Consider the following 17637-nt stretch of genomic DNA (forward strand, 5'->3'; position numbering starts at 1 on the left):
GTCTAAATATGTGGATTTTCACCTTCAAAATTTAGTAGCCACAATACCTACTTGTCTTAAAGATTCTAAAGATTTGTTGAATAAATTGAACCAGCATGCAACTGTAAACCCTGGCACTTTACTATGTAGCATTGACATTCAAAGCCTCTTTACTTCTATTCCCCAAGATGAGGGGTTAAAATGCATAAAGGAGGCTCTGTTAGATACTACTATTCCCAATGCACAAGTATACTTCATTTTAGACTGTCTTGAAGTAGTGATAAAAAAAGAATTATTTTAAGCATGAGGATACCTTCTATTGGCAAATACAGGGGACCTCAATGGGTTCAGCGGTCGCACCATCCTTTGCAAATCTTTTTGTTTTTGATTTGGAAAAAAAAACTTTTCCTTAAAGAACCTTTTTTGCACCACATTAAACAATACTATAGATATGTGAACGATATTCTAATTTTTTGGGATTAATTAATCATCCAGTTTCAGGCAAGGAAATTAAGTTAAATTGCTTTGCCACATGTACCACTACTTTTGTTGTCTATATTCTGAAGTGCCCATGTGGGATGCTATAGTTGGGGAAAACGATTAGACCTGTGAACATCCGGATTAAGGAACATAAAAATGCTATCCGGAATTATAAAGCTGATACATATAGTGACAACCCCGTATCCAGACATTTTGCAAATGCTAAGCATAATGTCTGCCAAATGAGGTGGAAGGTGTTAGAAGTTGTACTGAAGCCATATAGAAACATCTTGCGATAGAAACACCTTGCTTTTACAGAGAGAAGCCCGTTGGATTAGGTGTTTAGAAAGTACTCAACCCAAGGGGATGAATGAACAATTGAATTTAATATGTTTTCTTTAATTGATTCTGTGTAAATTTATTATACTTCTCTTTCAGGAGATATTGATATACAGATAGTGTCAGGTTACGAAGTTCGAATTGTATCAGATAATGGTGAGTTTTAAACTTATTTAAGTAAGATATAAGTGTGTGTAAGCCTTCTTTTTAGTAGGCAGTACTTAAAGTAGAATAGTTAATAACATTGTTGCAATAAGATTATGAGGATAAGCAATAGGAAATGTAAAGGTCAAGCTTGTTAAAATTGTTATATGGTTGCACTTTGAAACATGTTTCATGTTAGAGCCTGGATAGGCTTAACAAGCAGTTTCCTTTTACACAGGCTAGGCCAATGGAAGCAGTGGCCTGTTGTTCTATCTGGAATGAGAATGAACATTTATGAACTGTTTAAAGAGAATTTTTACATATATTTTTGATTTTTGATTTTAATCACCGATTACACTTTGTGAATATGGACTCTGTGCACAGTTGAATGTTCTCACATGAAGGCTATTTATTGGACCCACTAAAGACTCTTTATGGAAATGTGCCATTTTGCACAGTTTTATGTTTAAACTATTTCATTGGAATTAAAGGCTATTGTAATAATTTAAAAAAATATATATTTAAAATTACCCACAATGCACTTTAAGAGGTGAAAGGTCAAAGAATGCTTAAATACTTCCTGTGATTCTGTTTCTGCACACTTGATAAAGGGCCTAGCCCGAAACATGTTGTGTTGCAAATTTCCTCAATAAAAGCACTTGCAGTCATAGTTACTGCTCTGGATTGGTCCTGCTTCTTACAACTATATCTTTTAATACACAAGGAGATTCACTCATTTGGGGACACCTCCCTGATATGCACACATTGAGGTGGGTGATATCGGGCTGATCCAATTGTGGGCCCTAGGGCCCAATGGTCAGATCAGAATGGAGGCAATATGGGCAGTTGGATTGGATCAACGAACAGATGCGGCCGCGATCCAGTTGGATTTTTAACCTTGCCCGGTCGACATCTGGCCAACTTTCAGCCAGATATCGATCAGGGAAGCTTGTCAGACTCGGTCTGTCGGCAGCTTTTATGGGCCCATGCATTTGGGGCCTTTAACAATTCCCTATCACTTTTCCCTTTAACATTCCACCTTCCCCATCAATCTTAACTTGCCTGCTATACCACCTGGTCAAACCCAAGTTGACACTGCCCTACCAACAAGCTACTCACTTCCAATGTGTTCAGGGGTGATAATCATAAATACATCACTTAATTTATTCCATCAGGGATGTAAATATAGATGAACAGTTTCATAAAAAAAACATTCCAAAAGTTAAAAGGGGCACTAAAAATATTGCTCTGATACATGACATTTTGACTGTATAAATCTTTCTATAAGTTTTGGGGGTATTATACATGAGATGCCACTGTGGTCATTTTGCTAAAGGGTCTGGAGGTGTTTATACATGACATTGCCACTGTTTCATCCTGTTATGAGTTCTGGGGGTATTATATATGCAATTGCCCAGTGTTTATCTTGCTATAAGTTCTGGGGGTATTTATACATGAGATTGCCACTGTGCCATTCTGTTATGACTTCTGGGGATATCATGCATAAGGCTGCCCCTGTGTTCATCTTACTATGATTTCTGGGGGTATTATACATGAGATTGCCACTGTGTTCATCCTACTATGATATCTGGGCAATTATACATGAAATTGTTACTGTGTTACTTTTCTCCAATGAGAGGAGCACATACATTTAACAGGCCCACTTCCAAAGATGTTGCAAGACCACCAATGCTGTTCCTGCTTCCCTGATTTTTAATCACTGCAGTATGCACCGGATTATGTTCACAATACTTGTACTGTGTTATAAAAATTTAATTCTAGTTGTACAGTACTAAAAATACTGTACCAGTTTCAGTAAGTAAAAATTATTTGTTAAGTTCAGTCCTATGACATTAGATAAGTAATTGTTACCTGCGGCACATATGCTCATGGGGGGGGGCAAATTGCAAATTTCTGCACCGGCACCCCTAGGTGTTTAATTACTCCACTGGTGGCCTGGATCACCTCATGGAAATCCTCTATCCTGATTCCCTCTACACTGGGATCCCTATGCTACAGGCAATATGGCCTGGGAGAGATACCCTGAAACTGCCACTATTGTGTTGGAGCTCAAAACTGCTCTTTTTAGCTCAACCCTGACTGACTTACACTCCTAGAGTGTACTGTTATGGGAGCTACACCTGCCTCATTCAGGGGGCCCTGTTCTCCGACTTAACTGGACCCATGCCCAGGCACAAAGCACACGTCCACCCTATTTCTAAGGTTTTTAATTTTAAAAGGTAACAAGTGATATTATATCTCTTCTTTTTTTCTTATTTCTCCCTTTTAGATGACACTGTGTCTACATGATACATTTCTGTTGTAAAGGCATTAACCGTGTTAGGGACCTTCTTTCTGATTATTGAAGAATGTATAATTTCAATATACACTGACAAAGAGTTTTAATTTTAATTTTGATCAAACATTATTTTCTACCCCTGTCATGTGTTATTACTTGCTATTACTTTGAACATGTAAATCTGCATACTTCAGTACAAACAAAAAAACATTATCAACAAAAATATATACATTTAAAGAAAAATACATGTATTGAGCTCATGTTAAATGCAAGTATATATTGCCATATTAATTTAACCAGAGCTGAAGAATAAAATGCCTAATTCATATATGTAAAGAGAACATGAACCTCTCTAAAACGGACTCTTCTGTAAGCATAGCTCTCCAAAGTAGACCTACTTATTTATCAAGAGAATTCTCCAATGAAAATCACCTCTGCTAGTCCTATGGCAGTTATCTTGCTGTTATCTAACATGTAATTTTTTGCTATTATCAAATTGAAAGACTAGAAATCACAACCTAAATTTCCCTAAGTATAGAGTAGACTATACCCTCTGCAATCTAAATATCCCTCAGTTTGCATGCAAGAACAAATATGGTCATGATCACAGATATTGTACTGCTCTTTGTCGTATTCAGGGCCGGATTCCATAGTGCGGTGCCCTGAGGCCAATAATCCCGTGCCGGCTGTTCACTCGCGCACGCCCGCTCCCGTCTGTTCCTAGTGTAAGAAATTGCCATCTTGATTTTGTTATTTAATATGAAAGCGGTTGTTCAGGGAACTTACATGAAGCCCTGATTATCATAACAAAGGTTTTCCTGTGACTATTAAGGTCTATGTCTGCTGTGGGGACCATAAAACTGATTTTGTATGCAAGAAAACTTGCTCAACAGGATGTAGGCAAGTTGGGGGTTTATCACAGCATCTTGGCAGTTGGGAAGGTTTCTGTGGGGGGCAGGTGAGAACCCAGGATAAAAGAACACGAGACAACATGTGAAGGGGCTGGGCAGCAGAGAGCGAGCTGGGCAGCTGAGAGGAGGCAGCTAGAGAGCTGGAGAAGCCAGAGGAGCCTGGGACAAGACATGTGAGGAATGAAGACCAGAGGGGAAGGCAGAGATCAAGCCGAACTCTATTCCCCTGCCTTTTTGGTAACAACTATGTAGACTTGTGTAATCTTTAACTGTAAATATTGTAATTTTTGTTTAGTCTAAGTGTAATCATTTATGTAGAACAATCAATTGATTTATTTTACAATACATCACTTTACTATACGCTCATTGGTGTGGATTCATTGTCTGCTTGCTCAAAAGAACCAGAAACCCTAGTAAGTGGGTTGAGGTATATTATTAATATTGATATAATATTATTAATATTGATATTATATATATATAGAAACTTACACTAGCACCGGATGATTATCATGCACAACGAAGTACAGGAGCACTGGGGTGCTTTGAGTCCCCAGTGCTTCTTACTATGCGGCAGGGCGGCATACCACCCCCAAAATGTTGCCGCCCTAGGCCCAGGCCTTTGTGGCCTTGCCACAAACCCTTATTCCTTATTTAAGTATAGGCAAGAAAAACTTTTGCCTCCTAACATGTAAGTGGTACAGTTCACAACCTCAGCAATGATTAAATTTAGCAAAGATGATATTTTTAAGGGCATTTCAATAACTATCCAGATCTTTACAGGTTGATTCCTGACATGCAATAGCCATTATACAGTCAAATCTGGGCAACACCAGAAACTAATTTCCTTTCCCCCCCCCCATCTTCTCCGGAAGTGTAATGCCCAGTGTTGGTTGGAGGGGTCAGCACCTCTCCCGAAATACTACAGCAAAAAAATGACCAAACACTTTAAGCAGGTTTAGCAGGGAGATCCCCTGCACTTTTATTAAAGTCACGTGACTTTAATAAAAGTGCAGGTGATCTCCCCACTACACCTGCTTAAAGTCTTTGGTAAATTTCTTGCAATACCAGAGGTGCCACAGGGTCAAATTATTTGTCTTTGTCACTGTCTTTTTCAGTTTTTTTCTCTTCTCTTCCACTGTAGTACTAAAAATGAAAATAAAGTAATTTAAACTGGTAAGTGTTATGTTCTGTAATTACAAAGCTGCTTTGCAATTTCTACCTGTACATAACCACACAGCTGACATGAGTCATATGATCACATGTGGCTTATATGCAAACAAAAAGCAAACATTTGCTTAAACTACCCCACAGCAAGCCATTCATGACTCACGAGTCATCAGTCTAGCCACTCATGACTAATGATTGCAAACAAGGAGCAAATAATTGCCTAAAGCAGTAATGCATAGCAACCAATTAGGCCTTTGTTTCAATTATTCCTGTACTGTTATGGGAGCTACACTTGTCTCATTCAGGGGGCCCTGTTCCCCGATTTAATTGGGCCCAGGCCCTGGCGCAAAGCACACATCCACACTGTTTCTAAGGTGGAAGGCAAAGAGGAAGTGCCACTTCTTTCCCAGCACTATGCCAAAGTGAGGCAGGAAGTGGTCATCCTACCTGCTAGCCAATAGCATCCATATGTAAATGAACTCCCTTAAAACATAGTTACATAGTTAAATCGGGTTGAAAAAAGACAAAGTACATCAAGTTCAAATGAAAACCCAGCATCTATACACAAACCCCTCCATCCTTTTTACACATAAATTATATATACCCATATCTATACTAACTATAGAGTTTAGTATCACAATAGCCTTTGATATTATGTCTGTTCAAGAAATCATCTGAGCAGTGGCGTAACTTCGGATGCCAGGGCCCCCCTGCAAAAGTTTGTTCAGGGCCCCCTCTGCACAAAACAGTGGGAGAATTCCATGTATAAAATCCCCACAACTCATAGAAGGATGGCACAGTAGCATGTATAAATACCCCAGTACTATAGAAGGATGGCACAGTGTCAATTTCATATATAAATACCCCAGAGAACCTGATCTCAAGGCCCATCATTTACTATTGAAAGCCCAACAGGGAAAATCAAGGAAATTCATATAATAGTGAATATTTTTATTTGTATGAAAATAGAATAGACATATTAAATTAGATAACTGGTAGATATGAGTATACCACTTACTAGTAAAAATCCAAGTCCCACTGTATTATCCTGGATATTACAACTTTTTATTTCTGGTGCCCTGAGAAATCTAAAATGGGGGTTCTACTGTATACAGTATGTATGATACACACACACTTCATACACATCAGTACTCCATCAGCTCTATAAATTGCATTTCATTTAATCAAATTGTAATTTGACTAAAACATTATTTGATATGTTCAATTAATAAAGTAATAATTAATTTGGGGAACATTTTATTTATTTTTTTGTTTATATCAACTTTTAATTAATTTATTGTAAGCGTCCCCACCCCAGTAAAATAATTCATAGCTAGCTCAATCGCAAGTACACAGATGGAGAGCTGGAGAATATTATGAGATGCAGTATCTAGTGCAAAAGGGGGGTGGCAGAGCATGGAGAGGAGGGGAAAGTTATTGCAGCAATATTTAAAAATATATGAGACAGCAAACTAAAAGGTCAAACAGACATTAAGAGTTTTTAGGGGTTAAAAGTAAAATTAAATGAAAGAAGTAGTTGGTGGTTAGCACTATACAGTACATGTGTCTTACAAGGTAATTAACCCCCCCCCCAATTTCTCTGGGCATAGTCTTGCTCACCAAAGCAGCAGCAGCAGCAGGCAGTCGGTGCGATTATCAGCCAGCATCGGCGGTACGGTGTCCACACAGTGATTGATGATCCTGGTCTGGCACCAATCACACATTCCGAGTCTCGTGACTCCTGCTTTTGAACTTCCGCTCTGGGGGAGGAAGTGGAATGTGTAGCCCGACTGGACACAATCGGCGCATTCCCAGCACTGCCTGCAGAGGTTCTGTTTGTGAGCAGCAATCCACCTACTGAGGAAGCAGGCCCCACCGGGCCCCCTGTATCTCCGGGCCCCCCCGCAACTGCGTGGTCTGCTTCCTCGGTAGTTACGCCACTGCATCTGAGCCATTCTTAAAGGCCTTAACAGAATCAGCCATCACAACATCACCCGGCAGTGCATTCCACAACCTCACTGTCCTTACTGTAAAGAACCACCTACGTTGCTTCAAATTAAAGTTCTTTTTTTTCTGGTCTGAAGGGGTGGCATGTGGCACGGTTATCATCTTTATGGGTAAAAAGGACCCCTGCTATTTGTCTATAATGTCCTCTAATGTACTTGTAAAGTGTAATCATGTCCCCTTGCAAGCGCCTTTCTTCCATTCCTCTAACCAGTTTAGTTGCACGTCTCTCTCCAGCTCATTTATATCCCTCTTAAGGACTGGGGTCCAAAACTGCACTGCATACGCCAGATGAGGCCTTACCAGGGACCTATAAAGAGGCATAATTATGTTTTCATCTCTTGAGTTAATGCCCTTTTTTATACAAGACAGAACTTTATTTGCTTTTGTAGCCACAGAATGATACTGCCCAGAATTATAAAACTTATCTACAAAAACCCCTAGATACTTCTCATTTAAGGAAACTCCCAACAAACTGCAATTTAGTGCATAACTTGCATTTATATTATTTTTCTCAAAGTGCATAACCTTGCATTTATCAACATTGAACCTAATTTTCCAGTTTGCTGCCCTGTTTCCCAACTTGGACAAATCAATCTGCAAAGTGGCAGCATCCTGCATGGAACCTATAGTTTTGCACAATTTAGCATCATCTGCAAAAATAGAAACAGCACTTTCAATGCCCACCTCCAGGTCATTAAAAAACAAGTTGAAAAGCAAAGGGACCTAGTACAGAGCCCTGCGGTACTCCACTAACAACACTAGTCCAATTAGAAAATGTTCCATTTACCACCACTCTTTTAGCCAGTTCTCTATCCAGGTACAAATACTATGTTCCAGGCCAACATTCCTTAATTTATCCAGTAACCTTCTGTGTGGCATTTGTATCAAATGCTTTAGCAAAGACTAAGTAAATCACATCCACTACCATCCCATAATCGAGGTCCCTGCTTACCTTCTCATAAAAAGAAATTAATGAAGTCTGGCAAGATCTATTACACATAAAACCATTATGATTTGCTATGAAGTCCAGTATCTTATCCTTTATTAAACCTTCAAAAATCTTTCCTACCACTGATGTCAGACTAACTGGCCTATAGTTTTGAGGCTGAGAATGGGATCCCTTTTTGAATAGTGGCAGCATATTAGCAATTCACCAGTCTCTCTGCACTATGCCAGACCTCAATGAATCCTGAGAAATTAAGTAAAAAGGTTTGGCAATCACGGAGCTAAGCTTGCTAAGTACCCTAGGATGAATACCAACATGTTTATCTTAACATGTTCTAGTCTCTTTTGAATCTCCTTTTGTTGTATTACTAGAATTGGGACTATTAAGAAGGAAACCTTCAATAACTGGTTCCTCATTGGTGTAGACCAGGGGTCCCCAACCTTTTTCACCCATGAGCAACATTCAGATGTAAAAAGAGTTGGGGAGCAACACAAGCATGAAAAATGTTCCTGGTGGTGTCAAATAAGGGCTGTGATTGGCTATTGGTAGCCCCTTTGTGGACTGGCAGCCTATGGGAGGCTCTGGTTGGCAGTACATCTGGTTTTAATGCAACCAAAACTTGTGTCCAAGCCAGGAATTCAAAAATAAGCACCTGCTTTGAGGCCACTGAGAGCAACATCCAAGGGGTTGGGGAGCAACATGTTGCTCACGAGCTACTGGTTGGGGATCACTGGTGTAGACAGACGAAAAATATTCCGAATCTGCACTTTTTTTTGTTTTCATCGACCAGCTGACCCCCCTCTGATATTAAAGGTCCCACCCCTTCCTGCTTAATTTTTTTTACTATTAACATATTTAAAAAATAATGTTGGATTCTTTTTACTGCTTGCTGCAAAATCCTTTTCCATATCAATTTTAGCTTGCCTTATAGCTTTTTTGCATGAGTTGCATGTGTTTTAGTTACTCTCTTATAGAATTGCTTCTGCAACAAAATCTCAAAGGAGAGCATGTTATGATCACTATTCCCTAAATGCTCACCCACACAAATGTTAGAGATGAGTTCAGTATTGTTAGTTATTACAAGGTCCAAAAGAGATTTATTCCTATTAGGTTCTTGAACGAGCTGGAATAAAAAGTTGTCATTCAGCATATTTACAAACCTTCTAGCTTTTTCTGTCTTGGCAACCACATTACCCCAGTCAATGTCTGGATAATTGAAGTCACCCATAGCAACAACTTGACCCAGCTGTGAAGCCGCTTGTATCTGCAAGAGTAGCTGGGCTTCATACTCGACACTTATACTAGGTGGTTTATAGCAAACACCAATGATAATTCTCTTTGTAACCTTTTGCCCCAGTCAAAATCTGTACCCAGAGGCATTCTACGCCCTTACCAGTGCCAGCTATAGTTATTTCTTTAGTGCACGGCTTTAATTCAGACTTTACATATAAACTCCCTCCTCCATCCTTTTTAATCCATTTGTCCCTCCTAAAAAGGTTGTAACCATTTAAATTCACAGTCCAGCCACATGTTTCATCCCACCAGGTCTCAGTGATGCCAATTATATCATACATTCCCTTCTGCCCAACAACTAAGGGAACTGAACCTGTAGGGATATAAAGCCATAGGGGCTATTAACCCTATGGGTCCCTATATCAGAAAACAGAAGCAAAGAGATAAGATGTAGTGAAGCAATCTGGCTGTATGTTTATATGTATTTGAGAGCAATGCCAGTCAAAACTGTTTTAATAAAGCATTTACAGAGAAATGTCATATATCCATGCAAGCAAATGCATTCCCTAGGTTTGGGAACCTAAATCTGGAAACCCATTATCCAGAAAGCATACCTTCAAACATTTTGGAAATAGAAAAAGGGATAAACAAATTTGCAGAGCATGGCAACATTTTTTGACCATGCTCATTTTTATGGTCATACCCCCTAATTACCATGTCCATTTTACAAAATTTGGCAGGTTATAAAAGTTTGAACACATTTCTGTGGTTTTTATGTGTTATTACAGTTTTTCTTATAAAGATGAACTGCCCTTTAAGCTGCAAATCACAGTTTCCTTATCTCAATCATTGATCACCACATCATCAGTCCCGCCCCAGACATCACACACCCAGCACTATCACATGAACCGCCCCCCTACATCACCGGCCGCCCCCTGCTCCTTTTCACCAAAAAAAAGTGGCAACCCTATTTTACTTGATGGTAAATAAGCTGCATGAATGGCAGCAAAACAATCCCATACCTCCCAACTGTCCCGTTTTCAGTGGGACAGTCCCGCTTTTGACAGGTCAACCCACAGTTCCACATTTGTACTAAAAAGTTCCAACTTTCTCTGCACTGAACAGCCAGAAAAATAAACAACATTTCTAACTTAATTGGCTTTTTGGTAGAGAGTCCAGAACAGCCACCAGGTGCAACTAAGATACTTTGTAACAGTTTTGAGATAAGCAAATAAGTAATTGTAACAATTTAGATAAGGAGGTCCCTTGGGAAAGGTTAGACTTACAGCTTAAAGGGCAATTCACCTTCATTAGCAAAACTGTAATAACTGAAATAAACATAGAAATCTGTTCACATATTTGCCACATTTTGTAAAATGCACATGATAATTAAGCGATGTGGCCACAAAAATGGATGTGATCAAAAAAATTTCAATGAGCTTCTTGCGGAAAAGTTTATTGTCACTCTTTTTATTTCCTAAATGTTGGGAGATATGCAATTCTACTGGGTGTATTTATTGTTTAAATGATTTTTAGCAGACAACGTGTGGAGAATCCAAATTATGGGAAGGTCCCTTATCTAGAAAACACCAGGTTGCAATCATTTTAGATAACAGATCCTATACCTGTACTATGTTCAATTCTGTAGTAAAATTTAAATGTATCGGTACAGTGGACCTTAAAAGAGATTCGTATATGAAATGGTGAAAACATTTTAAGAATGATAAGAAAAGTTCAAACACAGAATTTTTTCTGCCAAAATCGTTGGTTTCTATACTTTGATATGATAACAGCCCAGCTTTAGTTAGTATTTACTGGCTAGGCCTGTGATTTACCGGTCAGTTGACAGCCCTACCTACACATCAACTCTGTCTTTCTTAATTTAAGTCCCACTGGGCACAAAAGCCTCATCTCCATCAGTATCACAGTATAATATTTTAATATGTATATGTTTCCTTCACCATAAAACTGTTTATTTTTTATGTTGTATTGAGAGAAAAGGGGATTTCTATGATTAGGAGGTAGTTAGCTTAGCTGCTAATAAGATTTGAATGATGAGGGATCTAGAGCACTTGTTTATGTTTGGGATAGACCTTGTATCTGGATTCAAGTAAGGATGTGTTAATAGCACTGTGGGTAGTGCTGGAATTGGGGCTGGATGTGGAGGGATGGCACCCCGCCACTTCTTTTTTTATCACTAAATTGCATCTCCTCTGGTGGGGTAAGGGTCAGCATACCAGAGTGTTTTTTCCCCTGTATGTCTCGGCAGCACGGAACAGTAGCAGACTGTCAGGATTAGACTGCATGAGCACCTGTATTTACAGTATTCTGCAAGTGCTCATGCTCTGCCTGGACTGGAGAATTGTGCGCTCCTACCCACTACTGCTGTTTCCTCCCAGAAAGGAATGCGAAAAAGCAGATTCAGTAGTCTGTTCTGAGTGCCCTCCTTGCTCCTTATTCAAACCCTCCCCCATAGCACCACTCTAAATCAAGAGCAAAGAAAGGCAGTGTCTATATACCAATTCAGTCTTTCTGATGGGGGAGGGTGTGAATCAGGAGAGAGCTGGCGTTATGTGTGGGGAACAGAGTAGAGGGTGGTGAAGGAACTTCATTACAGGTAATGCTGCACACAAAAATGGCTATTTGACGCTTTTATGGTATGGAGCATTCTTTAATCAAAATAGCTTATATAGTCTATTTTTCTACAGTTATCATTAGCCCTTTGCATGTCTAGCATGTAGCTGCTACCAGGGCTGTATTAATCTAAATAGGCACCTAAAGGCCTGTGCCTAGGGCGGTGGCTTCTGGGAGGTGACTTTTGTTTGCCTATATAATTGTACTAATATGCAGATTTTCATTAAGGCTTGGAGAGGCTAAGCCGCTCCAAGTTTTAAAAATTAGGGGTGAGCACAACTTTCCCTTGTTTGTTATAGCTAGACATATTGTCAATTTCCTCCAGGCAAAATGACCTGAGATGCACCTACACACCAATATTACAACAAAGAAAAATTTAAAAATGACTTGGTACTTAACCATGCAGCATGTGGGCCCATCGGTAAGTAGCGCTTAAGTCAAACCATGTATGGGGCAGATCTCAGATTGTACTTCATTTTTAGACAAAAATCCACCGTGTGCTCAGACAGGTGAATTACAACTTTTTCCAATGCTTTAGTATGGGACTGAATCAGCTGTTTCTCCGCCAGTGGGAAATCACAAGTGAAGAAAATGTTGATGTAACATTAGCCTATCCAAACAAAAAAATCACCCTCCGCCTATGATTCTGACCTCTAAAGCTGGCCATAGACGCAAAGATCTGATCGTACGAATCAAGGATTCGTACGATTTTCGGAACGTGTGTGGAGAGTCCCGACATTTTTCGTCCGGCGGAGATCGGTCGTTTGGTCGATCGGACAGGTTAGAAAATTTCTGTCGGCTGCCGATAATATCTCTGCGTGTATTGCCGATCGTACAATTTTCAGTGGGAGACTGTCACTGGCTTTGGTTGGACATAGATATCGTACGATTGCTGTCAGGGGCAGAACATTGCTGATCTCTTCTTTAACTAATCTGACTGGTAAGACTTTGATCTGAATGGTTAGTGGCGGGTCGGGAGATGGGAAAGTCCGATCGTATGATGATTCGTACGATCGGATCTTTGCATCTATGGCCAGCTTAACAGTGCTGTTGGATCAGTTATATTGTTTTTTCCATTGAGTTTCACAGCTGTATTTCATTTATGTGATTTTATTCCAGCTTTATCATTGCATTGTTTTTTTGTTGCATTTTTTTTGCATAGCTTTGCATATTGGTAGTTTGGAGTAGAAAGACCTTTATGCATTTTGGATTGAGTAAAGAAGGGGGCTTTTTGTGGAAGCGGAATTGCCAATAGTTGGGAACACAGACCGGATCAATGCCAAATATGCATCATCGATACAGAATTCAGAAGAATGGTTAAAGTATACAGGCAGAGGTCAGGACAGGCAACAAACAGGACTTGGTTAGGATCAGGCAAGGACAAACAACCATAAACACACAGAAATTGCACCAAGAAACTACGAAAAGACCTTTACGTTTGGCAACTTGCAATTGAAGCCTGCGCCTTTAAATATTTGAATCTTGCGCCAACCGAGATGACATCATCCATGCCACTGATTCAAACCCAGAAGCGAGTGGTACAGCTATCCTTCCAGAATGTGCATCAGAGCGGACAAGGAAGGACGTGGCGGGCATCCCCGCCATGGGTATGATGGGCATCCCCGTCGCACCCCCGCTAGACACCAGTGTGAGTTCTTTTAGCAACCAATTAAAACTTTTTTTTCATTGTTCAACATGCAGCTATCTGAAAAAAGCCAGCAAATGATTGCTATGGGTTACTGCATGAGGATTTATTAAAATAATTAAATTCTTTAATTAATCAGTGGTTTTGGAGGTGAAGCCATTTGGACTGCTTGGTTTTGAAGGGTGGGTTTGGTGATGTTGAAACCAGTGAACATGTCTATTTTGACGATGGTGCTTTTGTTAGTTTTTTTACACAGAAGTTCTCTAAATGCAGTATATGCACAATAAGCACAATGTGCACCAGAGATGAAAAAAGTTCAGTCCTTTAGTTTTAGTCCCCTCCTGCCGGTCCTAATTCAGTCTCTCAGCTGTAGAATACTTCATATAAGAAAAACGTGGATCAGCGCCTTTGGCAACCGAGTCGAACTCAACAGAATCGAAGAAGAATGGGAGAAAAAAAGGAGAAAATCGACATATAGTGTAATATTTTTGGAAATATTTGTTTTACACCAGATGCTTATGTGCAAAAGATTTTTTTTATATATATATTTTGTTGTGTTTGTTCCCCTTTTTTTTCCAAAAATTGCTTTTGTTTTAGTCCTCCATTTCGGGGGCTGTGCCTAATATTTAATTTTCAACATGCATGTGCGTCTTCCACCAAAAAATGGTTAAAGTGCCTACTTACAAGACATTTATTATTTCAACAATGTATAGTAGTGTTTTCCTTTTCCCTTTACGACAAATTTCTGTGCCTTTCACCAAACAGCGGCTAAAGTGCCTACTTACAAGACCTTAGTATGTGGCTCGCATGTAGTATTATTTTACGACTCCTTCTCAGTTCCTCCAATCGATCCCACATGGAATAGAGACGTATATTGTGCAACACGTTTTAATAAATATTTAAAAACTTTCATAAAAAAATTTTTACACTCACATTTTGATCAAGTTTCACAATCATTTCTAAAAAGTCCGCTGTCCTTTGCAGGTTGCCCAGGTCTTTCTGGGGTAGGAATAAAAAAGCTGGCTTTTCCTATCCCTCGTGGTTGCGCTCCTGCTGGTCAGCGTCCTGTCCCCTACTGCCTGACGCGTTTCGCTGGTCCAATCAGCTTCCTCAGAGGCATGGGGATATCCATCGCATAATTTCCTTAAAAAGCCACTCCTGGCTGGTTGCCTTGGTTACCATTCTACTTCCGACCGCTGTGCGTCCAAACCTCTCTCCGGTGTCTCTTCATGGTTCGTTTCTATGTCAAAGTTTTTCTGGGCAACCGCTACTTTGTCTACATATACAGTCTCTACTATCACATCCTATCGTCTACACGGTACTTTCTAAATCCTACTTTTATCTATAGGTATATCTAGTTCTCTCACCTTCCTAGTTTTTTCTTTAGCGCTATTCCCTTAGAATTCTGCTTACATGATGTGCCTTGACTTATACTTACTATTATTATTCTGTTTGAGCAATCCCTTACGTTTATAGGTTCTAATTTGTTTTTTGTTTATTATCCATTTGATTCAAGGTGCTATTATCTCCGTGTTCCCCTGATTTTATCCTCTCAATTTTATTTTTTGTGTTTACGTGTTTTTCTTTTCATTATTTCCATTAAGTTATTTCTTCTTTACTATTTCAGGTGTTTGATTTTTTATTTTTTATTCACTCTTTCCCTAGTGGTGTATCAATCAATTATTATTTTTTACTATTTTTTAGCTATTTTTTGCATTTTTTTTCTCTTTTAGCTTCTGTGCTTTCTACATGTGTCCCCGTATTAAAGTGAAATATTAAAGAATTTAAGTACTGAATCCATGTGTTCTTTTTTGTGAATGAAAATCTCTCTCTATGAATTTTAGTTACTTATCGTGTGTCAATGAAATTACTTTGATTACAAAAAGGCCCGCAAATTCATATCCAAGTTTAATCCTTGGGGTTTTAAGGTCTACATATCAAATATCCATTTACTTTCCTCTTGTAACGTTCTTTTAACACATGGATTCAGTACTTAAATTCTTTAATATTTCACTTTAATACGGGGACACATGTAGAAAGCACAGAAGCTAAAAGAGAAAAAAAATGCTAAAAAATAGTAAAAAATAATAATTGATTGATACACCACTAGGGAAAGAGTGAATAAAAAATAAAAAATCAAACACCTGAAATAGTGAAGAAGAAATAACTTAATGGAAATAATGAAAAGAAAAACACGTAAACACAAAAAATAAAATTGAGAGGATAAAATCAGGGGAACACGGAGATAATAGCACCTTGAATCAAATGGATAATAAACAAAAAACTAATTAGAACCTATAAACGTAAGGGATTGCTCAAACAGAATAATAATAGTAAGTATAAGTCAAGGCACATCATGTAAGCAGAATTCTAAGGGAATAGCGCTAAAGAAAAAACTAGGAAGGTGAGAGAACTAGATATACCTATAGATAAAAGTAGGATTTAGAAAGTACCGTGTAGACGATAGGATGTGATAGTAGAGACTGTATATGTAGACAAAGTAGCGGTTGCCCAGAAAAACTTTGACATAGAAACGAACCATGAAGAGACACCGGAGAGAGGTTTGGACCGCATGTGGAACGCACAGCGGTCGGAAGTAGAATGGTAACCAAGGCAACCAGCCGAGGAGTGGCTTTTTAAGGAAATTATGCGATGGATATCCCCATGCCTCTGAGGAAGCTGATTGGACCAGCGAAACGCGTCAGGCAGTAGGGGACAGGACGCTGACCAGCAGGAGCGCAACCACGAGGGATAGGAAAAGCCGGCTTTTTTATTCCTACCCCGGAAAGACCTGGGCAACCTGCAAAGGACAGCGGACTTTTTAGAAATGCTTGTGAAACTTGATCAAAATGTGAGTGTAAAAATTTTTTTATGAAAGTTTTTAAATATTTATTAAAACGTATTGCACAATATACGTCTCTATTCCATGTGGGATCGATTGGAGGAACTGAGAAGGAGTCGTAAAATAATACTACATGCAAGCCACATACTAAGGTCTTGTAAGTAGGCACTTTAGCCGCTGTTTGGTGAAAGGCACAGAAATTTGTCGTAAAGGGAAAAGGAAAACACTACTATACATTGTTGAAATAATAAATGTCTTGTAAGTAGGCACTTTAACCATTTGTTGGTGGAAGACGCACATGCATGTTGAAAATTAAATATTAGGCACAGCCCCCAAAATGGAGGACTAAAACAAAAGGAATTTTTGGAAAAAAAAGGGGAACAAACACAACAAAATATATATATAAAAAAATCTTTTGCACATAAGCATCTGGTGTAAAACGAATATTTCCAAAAATATTACACTATATGTCGATTTTCCGCTTTTGTTAGCTTCTTCTTCTTTCTACTTTTGCAATTGTGGATATACAATTAAAATTTTTATTTGAAAACACAAACACTAAGGTATTCATATGGTATGCGTAAGCATCTGTGAACAGGTTTCAACTTTTTTCTTTAAATTTTAGCTTAGTCTCATTTCTTTCCTCAATCCTTGGGGTGTGCGGTTTTTAAGACTATATAGCCTTTTTAACATCAGTGTCTGGCAAGGTTAAAATTGAGACTGCATCCCCTTGGTTCCTGCCTATTACAACTTTTTGGTATCCCCACGGCTTAGATAATCTAAGTGGTTACTCTTTGTGGATATCTCTATCATCTTTTTATTTCACTTTCCAATCTTACATTTTAATCAAGGTGATACTAGAAAATATCAACTTTACAGAAACCTTTTTCACTAACATCTTTTTAGTTTCAAACAATTTTTTATTGACAAAGGACAAATATCATTCATACATAGCGTACACATTGAAAGATGGTACATTGCCCAAAATCAGTTATTATGGGTGGCAGTTAA

This window comes from Xenopus laevis, chromosome 7L (genome assembly GCF_017654675.1).
Source record: "Xenopus laevis strain J_2021 chromosome 7L, Xenopus_laevis_v10.1, whole genome shotgun sequence".
Lineage (NCBI taxonomy): Eukaryota > Metazoa > Chordata > Amphibia > Anura > Pipidae > Xenopus > Xenopus laevis.